The following is a 22,407-nucleotide window of genomic DNA, read 5'->3' on the forward strand; positions in this document are numbered from 1 at the left end:
CAAACGCTGAGCATAATTCCTTTATTGGATCCAAAGAGCTGGGCAGAATATACCAGCAAATACTGGTATTTTTCTTCCGTTATGGTATGAATTTTTAATATACCGGCTGGCGTTTGGAACGCTGCGCCGCAAAACACTGTTTCAGACCGGACCACTTTCAGTGTCGCGCTTCTAAACACTGATGATGTGACTATGTCACTGCCAGGCTTGTGAAGATGGAAAGGTCCGAAAAATGCAGCAGCAGAACGAGAAGACTTGTGCCAAAAAAGTTTCCATGTCGGTTGTTTGGGGTTTTTTTTTTAGGGTGAGTAGATGTCTGATTGATTTCCTGATATTGGATAACCCCAGCTAAAGCTGTCCCCAATTTTAGCTTTATGAATGAGAAAAAAAAAGTTGCCCGCAGACTACAGTTATTACGGTAGCTGGTCGTGCTGCTATTGACATTACAGACATAGCATCAAAATAGATGAAACCGGGATTGTCCCCATTTCTCCATTTCATCTTGATAACATTTAATGTTAATTTAGTTTTATTTATTTATTATCTGTAAGCTTTAAATGTCCCTGGATTTCCACATCGTGCAAACCTGTTTTACTACTACTGTGCGATTACTCTACAATATTTACTCACTTACACTTTTCTCACTTACAATAACCCCCCGGGTCATGGCAATGCCCTACAATAACACTCTAGGGTTGAAATTTAGAATTCCCAAGTATTTCAATGAGCGCCCTGTGAAGGGTTAAGAGCTGCAAAGGATGTAACTGCTATAACCTCTGTCGCTTTAATATGAATGTTTCAGAGCAAGCCTTAGGCACACAGTTTAGAAGAAGATGAAAATATTTCATCTTGTTAAAATATCAGATGCTGCCTGTTCATATGGCGTGTCATTTTTGTGAAACGTAACCTATTAAATCTGTAAGACTTACAACACGATTTGACCGTGGCTCTGATGGTGGAGCGGATCATCTGCTAATTGGTCGGAGTCCCCTCACAAGACTCTTGGGCAAGGTGCTGCACCCGAGGCGGCTCTTGGTGGCGGGGCGAGAACTTTGCACGGCAGCTCCTCCTCCGCTGCTCTGGGTGTGTGATGAAAGAAAGCGAAATGACATTACAGCTCACAATAAGTAGATGTAAATATTTGATAACAGCTAATCTTTACATAAGAACTGGTTTGTGCAGTGCAACATTTTACAATTTGGTCACTATCATGAAAACGGATCAGCGCCAGCATTTAGACAACGTACACAAGCCATGGTAAACTTTCTTCAAAAAGGATAATCTTGATCTTAATCTTGATCTTTAATGATAAATAATGCAAATGTCTGTACAGCAGTCTTCAGCAGCCAGCCACCCACACCTTATTCCACAGGAAGTCCTGCTAGGCTTCTCTGAGAACCTACCTCTGCTACAGTAAATATATCATGAAATGCAATAATACGGCTGCCACAGTCATCCAAGTCAAGTGCCGGTTTGCGAAGCCGAGCAATTCGCGTAAATTGTTTGACTTCTCCATCGGTCAACAAAGCGACGTCACGATATTTCAACTGAGCATGTTCTCTTCCACCACAAACCTGTGTTAAAGAATTAAGAGAGACATTTCCTCCAAGTTCTCGCACGGGAGAAAAACCCTTTCACCTGGTTCCTGTCTGCAGCTCACCTCTGCAGTTACCATGGCATCACGGGGGCTGTTCTTACACCACCGTCCATGTTCCCGCCTCTGCTCTGAATGTGTGATTTCCTTTCACATTTCAACATTTGAATGCGACGCACGCTTAGAAGTGAAGCAGCAGACTGAAAGGAAACTCCAGCAAAACACAAATCAACACAGCGAGACACTAAAGGAAGTGCCCTCGTGCCAGAGTGGTGACTTTTGAACCAATGCGCCTTTTGTGACACATTCTGTGTAATACAGCATGAACCGTGGGGCCGGAAAGGCTCAGTCATTTTCAATCATTTCTCACACGGCTCGAGCCCTAAACGGCGCATTTTATGAAAAGTGAGGGGGTCACGGAAAGTCAACCTCAGTGTTTCTTATATAATTCACACGCGGGAGCCTATATAATCTGTTCCGTGCTAAGACCTTGAGGTTTCTGTGGGATGGTGCTCGAGGGCTTGATGTGGCTTGTTTACCTGAGATTTCTTCCTGTGTGTGTCTGTGGATGCACACACACACATACACACACACACGCAGGGAAGCACACACTCACAAACAATTTTTCCTTTTCTCCTTTTTCACTTCAAGCTGTCTTCCACACAGCAACATATTGCAGAGAGAAAAGGTGACATGTAGGAGTAGCACAGGATAGCTGGCCTCAGTTCAGTGCCTCCATCTCCAGCCCTGACAGATCAGTGAGTGGCCCTCACTCACAGCTGTCCTGGACTCAGTCAGCCAAGCACGCATCAACCCGGCAAAACATCACAATATGCTTGGATGCTAAGGTGCGCTTGGCAATGCATTTTTATTTTTTTTTCTTCCTAGAGGGGATGTTTAAATGCTAAACAATGCGACCTGTCGCCGTGATCCCAGACAGCTTCCTGACGACTTCCTGGTTGGATCGGTCATATAGGATGCGATGCGTGAGGCCACGGAGGGGGGGAAATAGGAAGTCCTCTGAGGTTACAGGGCGAGCTGTGGACATATACATTACTTTTATTGACTTGCTTAGGATAACAATAGAAAAGACTGGCCACTGATCCTATAACTTTGGCTGGATTATATGGGAAGCTTTGAAAAACTGCAGGCCAATATAAATGTATTAATGTCATTAGGAGAAACAAAATCACAAAAAACATTGCTCTGGTGTGAGGTTGATATTGTCCTTAACAAGTATCAGCAACTTGTACGATTCACAACCTGAACAGCACCAACAAAGTAATCGTGGTCTGCTATAACCTGCAATACAACACTGAGCTCAGCTAATGCAGTCCCCATCCCTCCTCAGGTATCACATGCCGCCTGGTGCCAAACGGGGGAGGAAAAAAAAAAATGTTGAAAAAGTAGGAAGATTTATCAAAGTTCAGATAAAGTAAGGGGATGTCACTGCAGGAGCCGGCTAATGAAGAAGAAGAAGAGATGCAGGGTTGGACAGGTGGAGGCTCCTCAGAGGTTCAAAGCTTCACCAGCATCCTTCAAAACCTGCTGATTATATTTATTTTAACACGAGGACTCAACCTACGGTGTTCTTTCAGAGGACGCACCATATAAATGTGTGCTCTTGGCCATTAGAAAAGAAATCCGTCTTAGAAAAATCATTGTTTTACTCTGGCTGCACACTGTTAAAGAATAGGTCTCATTACCCTGAACAGAAAACAGACACATGAAGTTATCCGTGCGTAAATGTGTATTTGTGTGTGTGTACCCGATTCAGTTTCTCATCATTAACGAGGAAAATGTTCACACAGATAGATAGATAGATAGATAGATAGATAGATAGATAGATAGATAGATAGATAGATAGATAGATAGATAGATAGATAGATAGATAGATAGATAGATAGATAGATAGATAGATAGATAATTATATGCTACTGTTATTCACTCATAATAGAGAACAAATCATTAATAATGAGTCTAATAAAAGGTGATAAAAACCACCACTCTCACTGCGCTCCTTCTTTAGCCCTATGTGGCATTGTAGCAACTTTCACCTCATTGTTTTTGATTTAGGGCTTTACAGCTTTGATTCACTCTCTCCGCTCTCAAATGTGTTTTCAGCTGCAGCAGGCAGCTGCTTTTATCGAGAAAAAAAAAGCTCTTATAAGCCTAACATACACCAGCTGCCCAACAACAAGTGATATATAGGGACAGCAAGTAGATGTTGGAGCTTTAATGGAAAGAAAATCACAGCGAGGAGAAGAATGGATATTGGATGTGTGTCCATAATGCAACCAGATATATATGAATGCGGCAAACACATCTATTTTGCATCTAAAAGGTTTGTTTGCTCCATCCGGACAGTGTTTATGAATGTTGCGTTGAGAGCTCTCTCTGTGTTCCACTCGTAAATTGGTTAATGCAGCTTTAACTTCTCACTTAGTCAACGTAAATACATGCATAAACATATGTAATTATCTTGTTTTAGTGATAACGACAGTGGCAAATAATTATGTTATCTGCATTTCTACTATTATGCGCTGTGTCCATTTTCCTTTGATCAATTTTTCCCCCGTGTGTGTGTGTGTGTGTGTGTGTGTGTACTTTAAATCACCGTGGACCACTGTGTTGTGTGTGAAGGGCTATATGTAAAAATAAAGTTAAGTTGTGACCCTCCTCTTCAGATGCCACTAACCCGCTGTAAATATTCATTTGACAAATGTGCCTCAGACAGTACTTGTGATTAAATTACCATATAAAGAGCTCCATAATTCCTTTTTAATTCTATTCTCCTACACCTGCTCTTAAACTGCTGTGCAGGTGTGGCTTTTATTTTTGTTTTGTTTTTTTGAGGGCACTGTTCCATATTTGCAGCCTACAGACCCGGTTTGACACGGTTTGTAAACAATGTGACGGTTTTTTGAGGGGCGGGGCTTAACTGGATGCAACACTAAATACAACGCTAAACCCTTTAAATGGCGGTTAGCATATTTCAATGGACTGTTCTGGCAAGAATGGTTGAGGAAAATGAATATTTTAGAGAATATAGTAATTCACTCACTCTCTCATACCGTGAGTGTTATTTTAAAAAGTTGACTGATGGGACTATACTCACTGACCCCTACACTCTTACTCTCTGGATGGACAATTTGACCAGAGGGGATGAAGTCTGGTCTGTCTTTATCAAGTGAAGCCTCTCCAACAAAGTTATTCCCAGAAGTAAGTGAAACCACTGTGGAGGGTAATGTAGTAAATGCAACTTCCGCTTGGAGGCCCTGAAACATGCAGCTAATGCAGCATTACCTAGCAGTTAGCGTTAGCATTAACATGGAACAAGAATCCCGTAAATAAGCATTAACTTAACATAATTTCTGTCACGATTTAGTCATAACGTTATCCAGGCTGCAACTGACGATGCATTACATATTAATCTGACCTGAGGTGAAAGTGTGCGCGTCGTTTATTGTCTCACTCCAATCCTTTCTTTTAATCACCAAAAAACCAAACCAAAGTTGTCTACGACTGGCAGTGGCTTGTATGTGATAAAACATGTAGTTTTTGGATTATTCGGTTTTGGTACCAGATTCAACAAGATGACATTTTCATGGTTGAACGTGACATTGTTTGCCTCAAGCTTCCCTCTGTTTTGCCTCCAGCTAACGTTGTGACATCATAGTGACACAGGCCATTAAGGGGTCTATAAATCAGAAATAACTGCGCCGAATGTAATCTCAAATTTGTTCTGCCAGTGGAGCTTCCCTTTACTTGACTCCAACGTTGAAGCAATAATGAAGAAGGCATCACCAATGATAAACTATTACGACGATTATTATTTATTTAACGGGATGGCATGGCATGATGCATATTTACATTTACCTCGATTGAGAAATCGTCAGTGAAGTCTAAAATCTCTCCACAAAGCCGCATCTTATCCGCCTCACGGTAAATATGTGAGCCAGTGTTTGCCGTTGTAAAGTGTTTTCCCCAGCACAGGAGAGGAAAAGAAAGCACATCATTCTGCCGTTCATCCCCTTCAGCGGGTGTCCTGTCACGGCGGAAAGAAGAGGAATGAAAAGCAGTGGGTGTCTTGAAAGGTGCAGCTTTCTGCATCGACTCGCCGTATGAAACAGAAAAGATGGAAAAATGACTTCTTCAATTATCGCTCTAAACCGAATGCGCCGAATGTGACAAGGGGGCAAACTGTGCAACCGCAAATGTTATTAGGGCCGGCCGCAAAGGTGTGCTTCTCGGAGCGATGCTAGGCTCTGTTGTTAATTGTCTCATTCTTCCTTTGTCTTAGCACGCACAAACACGCGCCTGAGTGCAGAAAGCTCCACTGCCACGGACGTACTTATCTAATGACCTTGTACGCCTTAGTGAAGATATCCCCGTTTGACACAGCTAATTGGTCGACGTGTCAGAGGATGTTTAGCAGCTTAGTAAATCACATCTGCCCATTGATTTCTCTCCACTACGCCCCCTCCATCAGACACTGTATTGCTTAATCCAGTCTACAACTCCATTGTTGCAAATCCTCAATGGGTTCACAGACAGAAGGAGGAGGCGAGAAAGAAAGCGAGACGGAAAGAGAAGGGGAAGGAAAGAGAACAAGCGATTAAAGGGCACTTGGGGGAAGGGGGAGGTAAATGAGAGGCTGCACGTTTGTGTGTGAGAGCAACAATCAAACAGCGGCGTGGACGCAATCGGAGAACTCGGGATGCAGAAGGCAGGAGTTTACAGCTCCTCTGTGCTGAGGCGTATTTAATGGCAGGAGTTTGTCACCAGGCTAGCGTGCCTCCACGTGCTCCCGTGTCGCGCTGTCTGTGTCGGAGCCGAGCGGCTGTGCCAGCTGAAGCATGTGAGGTTGTGTCATGGCATCCGCCCTCAGCTTTCAGCTTGTCTTCCTTCCGGTTAATCAGAAGACTTTTTTTGTCTTGTCTCAGCAGTGAACGTTCGGAGGCTTTTTAAACCCACATTTAGGGTTGCATCGCGCGAACACGCACGCAATACACAACCGAGGAGGCCGATGGCCGTCAAAAAAAGCTCCTATTTTTTTTCTTTTTTTTTCACAGCGCACTTTATTTCTAGTTTTTACTGATTTGCAGGAGCTGACACTTTAAGGCTACATCTGTGTGCTTACGTTGCATAGACACAAAGGAGGCCCTATGACATCTGCACATAAACAGAGTCTCTTTAGGCTGTCAGTACAGTTGCTATGGAAACAGTGTTTGTCCAGTTATACAAATAAAGCCTTGCATTTTTTTTTTTCTTTTTCTTTTTTTGACCTTGGCTTGGTGGCCAAACTTGTCAGTCTTCACATTCCTGCATGCCCTGAATCGTGGGCTGCAGCAAGTCAAAAACAACTGGTTTTGAAACACCCGAAAGATCGCGCTCCATTATCGCATCAAGGTGCAGATCTACCGATGGTCTTAGACACACGCACACATTCTCACATTTAGCCTCCACCGCCGCTGCTTTCAGGGTCAAGTGTGTTCTTACTGCCCAGGGTAGATTTACTCTCACAATGGGTGGCAATATCCCTGAAAGAACTCAAGTAGTAAAAGAAGAAAAAGAAACAATCAATCAAAGACTATATGAATGTCATATACTGAAAAGTATACTTGAATGATTTGAAAGGCTGAACCACTGACATGTTACTCACACATAAAGTGATCTATTTAAAGGAGGATATTATGTTTTATATCAAGTAGCTGATTATCGTATTATATGTACGATACATATAAGCTATGTTTAACTTAAATAGACTGGGCCAAAGGTTAATCCAAAGCAGATCATTTTTTTTGATATATATATATTTTATTTCATAGCAGTCACAACCTTTTTAAATGACATAATTTCAAAAACAACATCAAGGATCTAATGCTTTGGAGCTTTTTTAAATCACCTCTCCTGTGTCAGTCACTATTCTCTGGTTAAAGCGATATCCTATTCGTAACAACATACACAATTACACTATACTTATCATTTGGTAGCCACTTCGGTAGCATCCATCCCATGGTTTGCTTTCCATCACCTCCTCTAAATTTGTTCTCCTTTCTCTCCCTTGTGATTTTTAAATGTTCTCACATTGAAATATCAGGTTTTAAAGCTAGTTAGCTTGATTAGCATCTGGCTCACTCAGTGCAAACTTTCCACAAAATTCCAGGCTGTATTATAAAATGTCTTCATTGTGCAGCCACACATGGTTCACATATGGTTAGCGTTAGACTCCAAATGGCTGGAGTAAATTCTGCAGGAAGTGAAGTCAGTTTCCCCTCGTTTAAACCTGAACCTCACTTAAACACAGAAAGGTCCTCTCTGCCTACTCTGGAGATTTGGACTCTGATATTTACCTTCACACATGATTTAAGCTCTAAACTTATCCAAGTGAATACAGGAGAGGCTAACCAGTGGCTAACATTAGCAAGACAGCTAGCAGACACTATGGACGCTTTTCAATGCAGTTGGAGCATTTGTCTTTGGGAGGGGTTGTTTTTTTTGTCTGCATTTGTCTACATAGTTAAACACCACAGGTTGTCAACATTATATGAGATTGATGCATTTTTATTCTTGCAGCTGAATATTTTATTACTTCAGTGCGTGTGTGTGACCATCACCAGCCCTACCTGGGAACTACTTTGTTGATCTTTATTGAGTGGAGTGACCTTGTGTGGCAGGGAGGGCAGTGCTACACCTCAGTGAATAGAGGGGGAAAGCAAAGGATGGACAGTGGAAGAGAGGCATGTGGTGCTGGAAGAAACTGGTGGTGTGTAGTGTCCTGTGCTTTCCAAATCACCTCACGCAGGTTTGACGGGGTCCAGGGGGGTGTTGTGTAGATCTCTGGAGAGATGGGAGAGTCCCAGGGGGTAAGGGTGTCCCAACAGTGGAGAGAAGTCTGCGATGCTGCACATAGTGATAGAGTGATAGAGCAGTCCAGCGTTTATTAGGCGGGACTCATCAATTCTTCTTGTATGGTCAAAGCGTTAGACAAATACATGTAAGCATACAGCAACTTGATGCACTCCAGTCCAGTAGATGGCAGCGATGCAAAAATGAAAATGTTGGACTTGAAAAAATGTAATCTTATAAGGTGTTACTGAAATTGAGCATGGAATAGCTGAAACACTGACTGATACAAAATGCTGCTAGTACTGGACAAAGTGCTTTATTTTTTAAAAGTACAACCCCCTGATCAGGAATAATTTAACCTGAACTTAATTAAGACCCTGGTCCCTTTGGAATGACACCTTGAGTAGTACATTTACATGCACGTAAAATGAACTAATTATTGCCTGAATCGGACTTTAACTCGACAACTTGTGCATGTAAATACGTTACTCTGACTAAAATCTGAGTTCTCCTAATTAGATTAAGACTGGAAATAGATTTTATCCAGCATATATACGTGTAATCAGACTTTAACCGGACAACGTGTGCGCGCATGCTCCACAACCACTGCGCTAGCATATGACCCCGGAACAATAACATCCAAGAAAGCCGGTCGCAAAAGAAGGTAAACGGCGCACATCTTATCTGCACCATAAGTAGCGTGCACTTTACGCACGAGATTACAAAAATCTGTACTATTATCCATCTTGTTGTTGTTTAAAATGCCGGTCTACCACACTAGACTCCAGTTGTTTATTAAACGGAAAGGGGGACGTAGTAACCCACGTAAAAAGACACGTATCGCCACCTAGTGTGGAGGGGGAGGAGGAGGACATGTTCCCATCAGTTATTCGATTATCTCTGTTGCACGTAAACTGGGACAAGGACCACATTCAGAGAGTCGTATTTTGAGCATAGCTCCGTTGAGTTGTGCATGTAAACGCACTTGTCTCCAAAGGCACCTAGTTCCTGGGGAATGTTCCTGCAGTATATAAATATCACAGTAATGGTGCAGTTATGTGGTTGTGCTAAGCGTCCACTTGTAATCTCTTTCACCGCTTGGTGCTGGAATGATCACTGACCGGAGTTTTCCATACGTGACACAGCAGAAATTCTTATTACATTCACGGGATGCATACAGGAGAGGACGGTGCGCCACAGCTGGTGTCAACTCCCGATGGCATCCAAACTGCTGTAGGGAATAACAACATGAGGTGTTGAAGCACGGAGCGTGTGAACGCCGCTGTGCGCTGGGGAGGGTGGCTGGGAGAAAGTTAGAAAGACAAACAGCAGACATACATCTGGGTCATGTGCAGTGTGTGTCAAGGTTAAAGACACGCACACACACCGCACGCCAGCGGAAGGGCTGCCCTCACTGGTACTCTGCCTAGAAACACAGTGTCTGTGAATGTTTGCGCGAGTCTGCCACAGAGCAGGTTAGACAGATTCCTGAGCCGCCTGTCGGTGTGAAGCGCATGAAGTCGTGATGCATCAATCAGCGTCCTGCCGTCTGAGGTGCCAGAGCCTTCATTGTACCTGGAGCGCTAGAAACAGCTGAGGCGGCACTTCATCCCCTGTGAAACACCTTTTCCACAACTTTGAAAGAAAAAGGAGAAAAAAAAAAGATTTTATCAAAACACAAGTCGGGCTCAATCGCTTCCACTAACTTTACTTAGCCCAGAGAACCCTGCTGTTTCAATTCATTTGCACTGTTTTTTCCCCCTAATACAAGTGGAAATAGTTCAGAGCGAGAGGCGAATCATTCATCATTTGACTCTGCATGTGTCCTTTGAGATAACGCACCATGCTCATACCAGAAATTTCTTGTCTTCAGAAGAGGGAGAGAAGTAAACAGCATACAGTTACACATGTCTAATTTTGAGGTCGGAGGACAGATTGCAGGAAATGTTTGTATTCACACTTATTTTCTCCACCGCGCTCGCACAAAGCCATGCATACACAACAACCACGCGCGCAGACGAAATGTTTGGGATGTGTTTGTGTCCCTGTGGCCTGTAAGTGTGAAGTTACGCCCCTGCCTACGGAAAATGATTTCGCCTTTGATGACCACTTTCATTTGATCTCTCCAATATATTTTGCTGTACAACAAAAAGCCGCAGACGTGACTGGTAATGGATGCGCGCTCCGCCAGGCTGCTTTCGCGTTGCTTTGATCTCCATCAGAACCGAACGAGAGCAGCTGATAGAATGTAGGACAGCCCCGCTCGCTCTGCCGCGTTAAAAGGGAACTGGCGGAGAGACCCTAACAGCAGACGCCGCGCCGCAATTACGTTCTCGGTCGTTCTCCCGAGGGCTCCGCCGGCCCTGGTGGGAACTGCACCGACAACTCTGCCTGCGATCTCTGCTGAAGGACACAAAGGAAAGAAGAGCAGCGGCTGATGTGAGACTGTCAAATGCAGACGTCTCTCCGAGTACAGGCTGCATATAGACTGGATCTAAAGTTCTCTGACAGCTTTGGCCTTTCCATATGGAGCCTCAAGACCAAACAGACCCCTGACGCACAAAAACCCACACACAGCATCTCCTGTGCAGTCTCCTTCCCCTCTCTCCCCTTCTGTCTAACAGTGCTGCTAGAACATGCATGTATTATTCATTTAGCAACTAGCTTGATGTGGGGCCTTGTCAAGAACTGAACCCACCACAGAGGCGAGTAGAGGAAAACAGAGCAAAGGAGGAGGAGGGGGTTGGGAAGGAGTAGAGACAGAAAGATGGAGAGATGTATCAGCCAATTGTGCATCTGTGGGTAAACAACTGACATTACGCCGATGCACAGCCGCAGGGTGAACCTCATCTATCTTTTTCACAAGCCTTTACTTTCGCCCCCTTCAGAGAAAACACTTCCCTACACTTCTTCCCAACTGGGCTTTGAACCGACAACCTTTTTCAGCTCTAAAGCAGGAGTCTTTAAAGTTTTTCAGGCCAAGGAACTCCAAACTGATGGAGGGATTCAGAAGGGACCCACTACCTATTATATGTGTTCTATGTTAAACTCGGCCTTGTGCAAATTATTAATATACATTATTGTTATCGTTTTGCATTCAATTTTAAGCTACTGAAATAATACACAGGTTAAAATATTATTTTTTTCTTTTAGGGGCGGGGCCTACTGTGTACAGGAGGCTTAGATTGACAGGTCTAGTGCAGAATGTCTTCTGCCTCCATTTATCCCTTTACTAACATATGTTGGATTCATGTTGATGTGTAATTAAAGAAATTTAAATATGTGGGGGAAAAATAAAAATAAAATATATAAAAAAATATAATCAAGATTTTTTACGCCCCCTAGGGTTCCCCTGTTGAAGACCTCTGCTCTAAAATTTAGAGCAGCCCCTCGTCTCACCAAAGCTAACTCTTAGGAGGAATATTTAAACCCTCAGCCAGTGGAGGTTGGCCGGCCGCCTGTCTCTGGTGGCCAATCTTAAACAGCAATCTGACCGGCGCTTCGCTCTCGGCCTGTCACTCAAGAGACATTTGTGGTTGAAAGACTCGTAACACTCGGACGGAATGAGCCATTACTCGGGAGATGGGCTCGCGGGCTCCCTGTAGGAGACGGGAATGGATGGAGAGAGGATATGGGAGAGAAAGAGAGTGAACAGAGAGATGGGAAATGTGGAGGAGGAAGGACACAAACACAAACGGGCTAAATGCTGTGCGACTGGCAGTAGCTGCGTTTCCATTATAGTTTTTCGCAAAATAAAAGTGATAATTCTGAAATTTTGATGAAGTACAATTGTACATGGTACATGTTTCCATTAAAAGGTATTTTCCAAATGAACTCATAAAGTTTAATTCTTTTAAATCCTCATCACACAAGACTTCACTTTGAGTAAGATGGACTTCAAATGAACTGGTCACATGACCACATGAGAATTGCAATAAAACTATTTCCATTACCATTTGTTTTATTGCGATATTTAGGTTTTTGCACATTTCTAGGGGCGATGGAAACAGAAGATGTGACACACTAGCTGGGTTTACATGGAGAAATATATTCCAATTACAATCGGTTCAGAAGCCCAACCCGAATGAAAATGCTCCATATAAACACCTCCTGAAATATTTCTTTTCCCAAACCAAATGTAAGTCATGTAAACGGTGAATCGGAATGAGGTTCCGTTTTGTCTGCGCATGCTCTGTCCTGAGTGATATTTCCTCAACTGGTCTGCAGTGATGCGATACTTGAAGCCGAGATAGACTTAAATGTGGAACAATTTTGGAAGTGCTGGAAAACCCTGAAGGCCGGCTACTATAAGGCACAAAAGGACACAAAAGAACCCAAAAGGCAACACAAAAGTGGATATGACCACACAAACTTTCCGAATGAAGCCGTTGTTTTACGAATAAAAGTGTAAGAAGTGTAGCAACTGCTATGATGATTAGACGAGAGATCGGTCATGGATTTATAGGATCTAGATTATCCAGATCCTCACTCCATTTCAGTAGGTGGCGGTAATGAAAACTTTTTGCCAACCCCCATTCAAAAGAAGAAGAATGGAGTGTTTTTATTGATCTGTGCATGTCACATGTCTGTAAAACTGCCATTCCGATTAAAACTAGTTGTACATGAAAACATCAGATTGGAATAGATCACCTCACATGCAAACAGCTGACGTAAAACCTTCAATCGGAGCAAGAAAAAAGTCTCCATGTAAACCCAGCTAGTATGTGGCAGCATTTCTGTTTACTGCACTTATTTATTTTGTCATATTACATTTTATACGCGTACATATGCTAATTAAAGCTGATCTAATCAATATTTTCTGATGAGATGCAAACCCACAGAGAACTATAACGGCACCCTTCCAGAGGCACAGTCTGCCAAAAGGCTGACAAAGTTTAAACCACAGCAGTGGCAACGTGCTGAGTTTTCATTCAATGTCATTAGGAGACCTCACACCTCTGCACCCTCAGTCCAGCCATGTGTCGTGTTCATGACTCTTAAAAGTAGCTAAGTATGAAAACGAAACCAAACTCAAAGCAAAACGAAGTTATTTCTCTCTCTGGGGTTGATAAATGAAAGAAAGAGGATGAGGATAAAAGTAAAACAAAATAGCTGCTGAATGCAGCTCGTCTAGCCTTAAAGGGATGTGCCATCCCTATGTGAAACTTAGTCACTCCCCGTATTCCTCAGAGTTGGATAAGTGAGAAAAAGTATTTTTAAATCAGTCCAGCTATTGTCCTAATCTGGCAGCACAGCTGTTAGCTTTAGCTTAGCATAGGCGCTGTAATGTAGCGTTGCCAGTTAGCCAGTTGTTCGCAAAAGTGATAAATAAACTGAAGAATTTTTCTAATTACTTCTTGTGACCAGTATATTCACATTGAGTAAAAATGTCAGTGCAATGAACACAAAGGGATTTTCTAGGGTACATGTAGACTATATTCCGGCAAAGCATCGGCAAAGCATGACTGCCAGGTGCGTAGACACCACACAGCACCTGAAAATCCCCAACTTCTGCCAACACACAGGTATGACTGGTTTTCAGGTGCTGTGTGGTATCTTTGTGCCTGGCAACGGTGTTTTGCCGGTTTAGGTACCAGACCTGCTCGGCTGAGTATCCAGTGCTTCCAGATGACGTCAACTTTATGTCTGCCTGTATGTTCAGCTACGTTCGGCTCCATTTGGCTCAGGCTGCGAGATCGGTTTGTGGTTAGACTAAACACGACTTTAATCTACTTAATTTATTTTTCACAATATATTTGGAAGACATAGCTTGATAAAGTTTTTATTTATAATTTAAAAAGTTTCACAAAACACAAAAAATACGATGATACGATGAAAAAATAAAGTAATAAAATGACAAAATAATTAAATCCATTCATTTGGATAGCAGGCGCAAAAACATTTAATGAAAACATTTTTTTTTATCCTGAAAAAGACTAAATAATAATACAGCTAGCTGCTTTTTCTTATTTATCCAACTCTGGGCAATACGGTGAGTCACATATCCCCTTTAACTATGGGGGAAAGATATTTGAATAAAACAACAACATCAGCTACATCTGGTGTCTGGGACCACATCCAGTGGGTTGACACCGCCACCAGACGACTTATTGGTGTGAAAGTATATGTGAAAAAGCTAGTTATTAAAGTTAACTAGTTAGCTAACTTAACTTTACACTTAATAACCAGTCAGCTTAGACACTGTGATTTCTAGAGTTTTACTTTTTACTTTTATAGGACACTAGAGGGGCAGCTCTTCAGTTCCCCTCAGCTCATTCAGCTTCAGGGATTTTACGACATTCTTCTTTTTTTTTATTCAGGGTCACTGCTGTAATCACCGCAGTTTCTACATTTGGTCTGCAGCTGTTAAAAAAAAAAAAAAAAAAAAAAAAAAAAAAAAAAAAAAAAAGCCGTTAAACCCTCTTGAAAGGTACCTGCCCGTAAACGGCAGACAGATAATGTTAGTGACTAGCTGGTGAAAGTAGGGCAGCAGTTAAGGCCCTGATAATTCCCACCAGAGTCCAGAAAAACCACAGCAGAGCTCTAAAGGCCCCAGTACACCAAATAAAGGACAATGCTGCAGCGTAACTGTGTAAATAAAACATTGTGACAATTTTTTTTTTTTTTTTTACATCCTAGCTGGATCAGCTTTATGCATCAAAGCCTTTCAGCTGCACCAAAGATAATGAACAAAACGGCTTTAACTCTAGTCACAGGGTTCGAATTCTTCTTGAATGGGTACACGAGGCTCGTAAACCGTTATACGTTTGCACACTTTGGAATTGTTTAGCTTTCCTGGAAAACTAAAATTATTTCACAGAATGGCTCAACGCGCGCCACGATCACAAATCACTCGAACGCTGTGGCGCTTTACGATGGCAGCGCACATGATTCCTGTTGTCTTCCTGATAATGTGACAGAGCTACGTTAAAAAAAAAAAACAACAATAAAAAAAAAAACTGACATTAAACAACAGGAAGCTTCAGAGCACTTAAATCAGGGGGGCTGTCTCTTTCCATCAGACTAGCTCTCTTGACGGATGACATCCACACAAAAACCAACGCTGCTCTATTAAAAAAAAAAAAAAAAACCCGGCCCAACCCCAAACTATGTGGCCCAGCCCCCTGACCCGTCACCACAGAGCGCGAGGGCACATCAGCACAATCACATTAAGTTAGATAAATGCCCAGCCTGTGCCGAAATATGTGTGGCCTCTTTATAACAGAAGGCTGCCACATGGCCCAGTATGGGGGGAAAGAAAAAAAAAAAAAACGCAGTTGTGAGGCTGGAGATAACACTGTGTGTATGTGGGCCCACGAGAGTGCGCGGCCCCCGACACATGGTTATTATGCCCCGGAGCGCGGCTGAAGACAGCTGCACGGTTGTGAAGACAGTAGAGAGCAGAAAAGGCGCACTCAGAGCGACTTGTCTGTAACGCGGCCTCATAAAACGGACACCTCAGAACTATTTCATCGACAAATTAATAATTTTTAAGGCCCTTTTCCCTCCTTTCTCGAGGCGAAAAGCATAAAGCGCCGCTGTAAGATGTGAGACGTGTCGGTGCGCCCGCTCACAGTGTGTGTGCGGCGTGTGCGGTGCGAGGGGCCTTGCACGTGTATTTGCTGGATGATAAAGTGCAGGTGAGTTGCTACAAACCCTCAGAAGCCCGTTCAATCTGCTCCCGCCTTCAGAACAAACTGTTTTGCTTTCAACTGTTAATCTTGCCCTGAGAGTAAGTGAGAGTCGTTGGCATGTTGGCAGGTGTCATTACCCGACAGCTCGCTCGCGGGGGTCGAGGGATTTTACAAACAGGAAGTGATGATATTACACTCCTTCCCCCCGGGGCCGCAGATTCCAGTCAGGTCTGCGGGAACGCCGTTATTATCTTTACCCGTTTGTTTCGGCTGCTCGAGCATCCGCGGCTATTACTTTACAGGGCGAAGATTAAAAGAAGACATTTTTCATAACCTTTTCGTCTGGCGTAATAACCCGACTCTTGAATAAAAAAGTAGTTTATAGATTTAATTCTGTGTCTTTGACTAGATTTGGGGGAGATTAATATTTTGGATGAGGCGAGGAGACGCGAGGAATGATTTCCCCTGAGGTGGCGCTCCGGGGCTGAAGGAGGGAGCGCCGCTGCTTGATTACCCCGGCGTGAGGGAGCCGCGCGCGGGGAAGGAAGGAGCGGGAGTCCCCCCCTTCGCGGGCTCCGAAGGAAGAGATCCACATTCTGGGAATAAGTTAATCCCTTAATGACTTCCGAAGATGGCAGGGCCGGATCGGCTTTCTTAGCTCGAGCGAGGAAGAGGAGGCGATGCTTCGAGTGAGAGGGATAGAAGGGATTGAGGAAGAGGAGGAGGAGGTGGGAAAGCTGGAGAACTCACCTCTACCTGGGGCAGTGTAATTATATCTGAGGTTGAGATAAATGTCCTTTTAAAAACACTCGCTTGCACACACACACATGCACACACACACGCAAGGATCCCAGTAATGTATAGATGTTCCAGACCTTGGGCATTTCTCCACAAGTCTCTGACTGCGTGAGTGATTTCTTTAAACTGCACCCTTGGGCCAACGTATGAGCGTAAGCCAGGCTGTGAGAGAAGCGGGATGCACATTTGGTTAACTTCCCAGTGCAGAAACGCACACACACACACACACACACACACACACACACACACACACACACACACACACACACACACACACACACACACAAGAGCAATCTGGGGAGCGTGGGCCGGTAACGGTGTGAGAGGGGAAATGGGTGATAAAATCCTCATTTTCCTTCATTGCCGGGTCGTTTGTCTTTGTCACACGGGCGTCTCGCCAGTCATGGAAATGCTGGTCGGCAACAGAGAGCTGAGTCACGTCGGCCGTTCATCGATCATTCGACTGTTTACTGTTACTTTCACTCCATCTTTTCGCTTTTTCTTTCTCCCAGCTGTCCGGCCGTAGCCGGCTCTGCCACTATTTCTCCCGCACGTAAACTCGGCGGACGTGTGGTTTCCTGAGACATCCCCTCTCCCGCCGATTAATCTTCTCCGGATCCTCTCGTTAATTTATGTAAATATTCAGGCTGGATATTGACGGATGCCTTTCAGATAAGTTGGTGGACTGAACGCAGCGTGCACAACCCCAGAATAACGCTTTACAGTGAGCGTTGTCGGGGATTAATAGCAGAATGAAAGTGGAGAACAACAGTTTTTGAAAAGTTTGCAGGGGATGCGACCTCACCTTAAAACTTTCCCAACCTACTCACTTTCTTCCCCAAACAGCATTTGTCAAATGATAGCCTGGTAACTGCGAACCTTTTGAGCTTTGGCTTTATCCACACTCGCAGCTGTCAGATAGAAGAGACTGATTTGCTTGTTTTGGGGATGAATATGTTATTGTGCGCAGCGCGTGTGCCGTTAGAGGAAGAAGCCTGTCAGGTGAAACGGACTGAAAGGGTGAGTGTCCATGCAAAAGGTCAACAAAGCTCAGCAGTTGGAAATATTCAAAACAATCCACGGGCATTAAGATTTCATTCAAATTTTTTTGGAGGAGATACTTCCCCTCCGTCTAACAACGAGTGATTTAAAAGTGGAATTAATACAGGTGACGGGTGAATTTCTCGCCGCTGAGTGGATCGGATTTGAAACTTCTATTAAGGTTCACAGGTTCAGTTTTACAGCTGTCACACTTCCAGTAGTTCCGGAAACAGCAGGAAGTCAGACATGCAAATTTCTGCCTGTAGAAAAATCATGGACTTCTGCCACAATACCCACAATTCATCAAATTGCCCAGGTTGCAATAGTACAGAGCGACGATGACCGGTCCTCTGCTATAGCAAGTGTACGGCGTATTCCAAACTGGGCGTGAGCATAATCAGGTAATGTGGTCTAAAGGGGAAGACTGATAGGGTGAAGAAAGGACCTGTCAACAAGTGTGGTCTCAGGCTGCTGCACAGGTGACGCAAGTGCTGAAAAAAGGGGGGGAGTGCAGGAGTGAAGTTGGAGGTTAGATGCAGCATCTACATGTAAAATCCTTCTAGGTGCCCTCCCTCCCCCCCTACATAATACTGAACCCAGTACACCTACACTGCAAAACTCCCAAAGGAATATAGAAAATGTGAAGTTCCTGTGTGTGTGTGTGTGTGTGTGTGTGTGTGTGTGTGTGTGTGTGTGTATGTGCAGGTGAGCGTATTTGCCTTTGTGTGTGTGTGTGCTGCCTCCGCGCGTCGTGTGTGTACCAGGGTGAAGACTGAAGACTTGTACTGTTCGGCTGGATGACTCAGCAGCTTTCAGCCCCCACGGGAGCCCAGGCAGCCTGTTAGCGCTCGGCTAATAAGACGGCAGCTTGAACCGATGCATCACCGTCCCACCTGAACGTCGCAGATAGATAAGAGGAGAGGAATGAAGAGACGCAGATGTAGATATTAGAAAGGAGAGGGGGGAGGGGGACGGGGGGAGAGGGTCGCGAAGAGGGAAGTGTCTTGAAGATGAGTACGCGTGTCTCCGAGCACAAGCTGCTGCTCTCGCTCGCGCGCTTTTATGGATGTTTTACGTTTTCTTTTCACGCCCCCTCACATACTAGTGGACATTAGCGGACGTCCATGTGTGTAGCAGACGTTTAGATATTACATTTAGATTAAGTAGTTTGCGTTAAAAATGCTTAAAAATGACCTAAATTATTGACACAATGTAAAGAAAGAACATGATATTGATTATGATATGTTAAAATAGACATTGAAGATACAGTATATATACACTTCACGTGAGTAGTGGACAGTTTTCCTGTCAACATCAATTTAAATGCACAAATTCAGTTTTGAATCAGCATTAGTTGTAGTTTTTCCACAGGATAGAAGTTAGTTTTTTTGCCCCTTTGTGCCTTTTATTGGATAGTCATTAGTAAAGAAAGACAGGAATTAATGGGCAGAGAGTGGATGGGGGTGCAGGCTGGAATTTGCAGAACCTTGGGACCGGACCGGAGCCACTGCAGTGACGACTACAGCCTCAGTTTATGCCGCGCCCACTGAGACAATTTTATCCCGAAACGGCCTTAGATATGGGTCAGGCTATGCTACACGTGCACACTTGAATGAGCTAACCCCATTGCAGTCTGGGTAACGCGTGATGATACAGACAGCAGCCTCCATGTGTAAATAAGCTCAGCCGCAGAGCACTGTTAGTGGCTAAAGCAGACCTCCAAGTCTGTGTTGTGAAGAGAACAGATGGACAGAAGGCTGCTTCTGTCTCTGTGCAGCCGTTCGCTGTTTGCATAGCACAAGAATGCACACGACAGTCAGCGTTGCGGTCGGTTTGACCTCAGCCCACTGCAACCTGTGACATTTACCTGCAGAGAGAACGCACCCGGTAATTCTACACTACACCGAATGTCTGGCAAGTGGAAATATATACCTCACAAACTTTAGCACGCTTGACCAAAGGAAAAAGTAGCATACAGCAGTATCACTTGCTCTATGCATACTTAGAATAAATCACAACGCAGGTATAATTAAGAATGCTTAGACATATGCCTGTAAATGCAAATGATCAGGTTTATTATCCAGATAACAGCAACCACCTACAGGCCACAAGTTAATGAGACATAACAATGCACGCATCGACTACTGCAACTCTGTGCTTTTTGATCTACCCTCCATAAACCTCAACTGGTCCAAAGCGCTGCAGCCCGTATCATCTCCTGAACTCCCTCCATGGACCACATGACCCCAGTTCTTCAGCAGCAATGCTGGCTTCAGAATAACATAATAACATACTGAATACAAGATCCTGCTACTTACCGTTAAGGCCCTTCACAACCAAGCATCCTCCTGTACTCTCAGACTTATTGCACCACCTGTCTGACAGACTACCGTGGGTTTTAGAGCCGCTTGCCGCCTTTGGAACACTCTCCCATCTGACATTTGAAACAGAGACTCTCTGACATGTTTCACATCCAGACTCAAAATCTAAATCTGCTTTCATTGTATTGCACTCTATGTTTCATCCTTATGATGTTTTATGTATTGCTGTTCTGTATAAGGTGAACTCGAGTGCTCTGAAAGTCACCCCCACATGAAATAAAATAAAAATTCTTCTTCTTATTATATATGTTATAAGATTTGCAGTAATAGCACTGAATGTTTAAGTTTATTTCATTTATATATCAGGTTAAAAGCAAAGAGCATTTGCACCAAAGTGCTTCACATTCAGCATGTCGTATAAAACGTGTAAAATATATATCAATATCAATGTGTCAAGAAATGAAAAGCTATTAACACCCAGGGTGATCAGATGAAAAATACAAAAACAGATCAAATACCACGGTCTGAGGATCTAAGGGTTCTGGTGGTGGTGTAAGGGCTGAGAAGCTCAGAGATATTGTATATGTATATGTATATATATATGTATATGTATATGTATATATATATGTATATATATATACATATACATAAATATATATAAACAGAAGAATTTAGAAGTGTATCCTAAAATGGGGAGCCAGTGTAATGATGCAAGAATGGGAGCGTTTTGGACTAGTTGGAGATGGGAGATGGTGGTCTGGGTAAAACCCGAGTAGAGGGAGTTGCAGTAGTCCATCTTGGATGATATGAATGTATGAATAACTGTTTCTAGGTTGGTGATAGAAAGTGGACCATATTTGAAATGGTTCTGAACTGGAGGAAACTGGACCTGACAATGGAATTTGCATGCCTACTAATACTGAAATCACTGTTAGATAAGACACGCGGGGTTCTTTGTATATGGTGTGATACAGGAGAAGAGGTGGTCGAGGTTCAGGGTGGTAGCAGTGGTACGATGTGGGGGGGCAAAGAGTAAGACTTCTGTCTTGTCTTCATTCAACTGAAAGAAGTTCTGAGCCAACCAGTGTTTGATGTATTTAAAACAGTTTTTTTTTTCATCTGGGGGATGTCATTCACACTTTGGGAATTGAGGTGGAGGTAGATCTGTGTGTCATCGACATAGCAAAGGAAGGAGATGTTGTGTCTTAGGATAATTTTTCACAGTGGGAGGATGGGCAGACTGAAGAGAAGTGGACCTAAAACTGAACCCTGAGGAACCCCACATGTAATATTTGAATAGTGCTGCTTTAAACCACCAGTGGTCAGACAGTCAGTAAATCATGGATCATTAAAAAACTTTTACTGTGGTATTAAAATTCATGTTGAACACTAATGCCTTTTTACATTTTCTAAGTAAGTCTGCGGAATTAAACCTGTGATGAGGTAAGGAGGTATAACCCTGAGGCAGGATACCTAAAAAAAAAAAACTAAAAAAAACAAAACAAAAACAAGAATGAAGATGAAGGAATCTGTAGTTACATGAAAAGCACAGCATTCTGTGGCAGCAGAAACACAAAGGAACATGAAAAAGCAGGTGACTATTGACAATGGGGTAGGATGAGGCGCAGGTGATACTACTGATCAGGTACCATCATCATACAGTCACAGGGAAATAAAGCAGGACATGAAACACGAGGAATAAGCTTACAAAACAAAAACAGGAACCGCAAGGAAAACCAAACAGGGTCTCAGGAAATACTCAACATTCACCACAAGGTTCACAAGGTTCTTAAGGTTCACAAGGTTCTTAAGTTAATACCATTAAAAGATCTCCCTTGTTGAAATCAAATCTCAGGCAGGCTCTTAGGATATGTTACAATAACTGACCACATTAACTAAAGTAAATCCCAGATCGTACAAAAACAGAACAATTAAACCTCTAAAACACTCTCTTGTGCTTATGTACTTGTTAACAGGACATATCCAAGTCACGTCCGACTCCTACGACAACACCCACACACTCACACAGCTGCACACACAGTAGACAGAAGAGAATACCCACGCATTTTTGCTCTTGAGCCCACTGGCAATGTCTGACACTTCTGCGTCCATAAGAAGTGGACCATGTTTTTGCGAACGTTTTCAGTTCAACTTCATGTGCATGTCT

The sequence above is a fragment of the Mugil cephalus genome, chromosome 4, assembly GCF_022458985.1.
Source record: "Mugil cephalus isolate CIBA_MC_2020 chromosome 4, CIBA_Mcephalus_1.1, whole genome shotgun sequence".
NCBI lineage: Eukaryota > Metazoa > Chordata > Actinopteri > Mugiliformes > Mugilidae > Mugil > Mugil cephalus.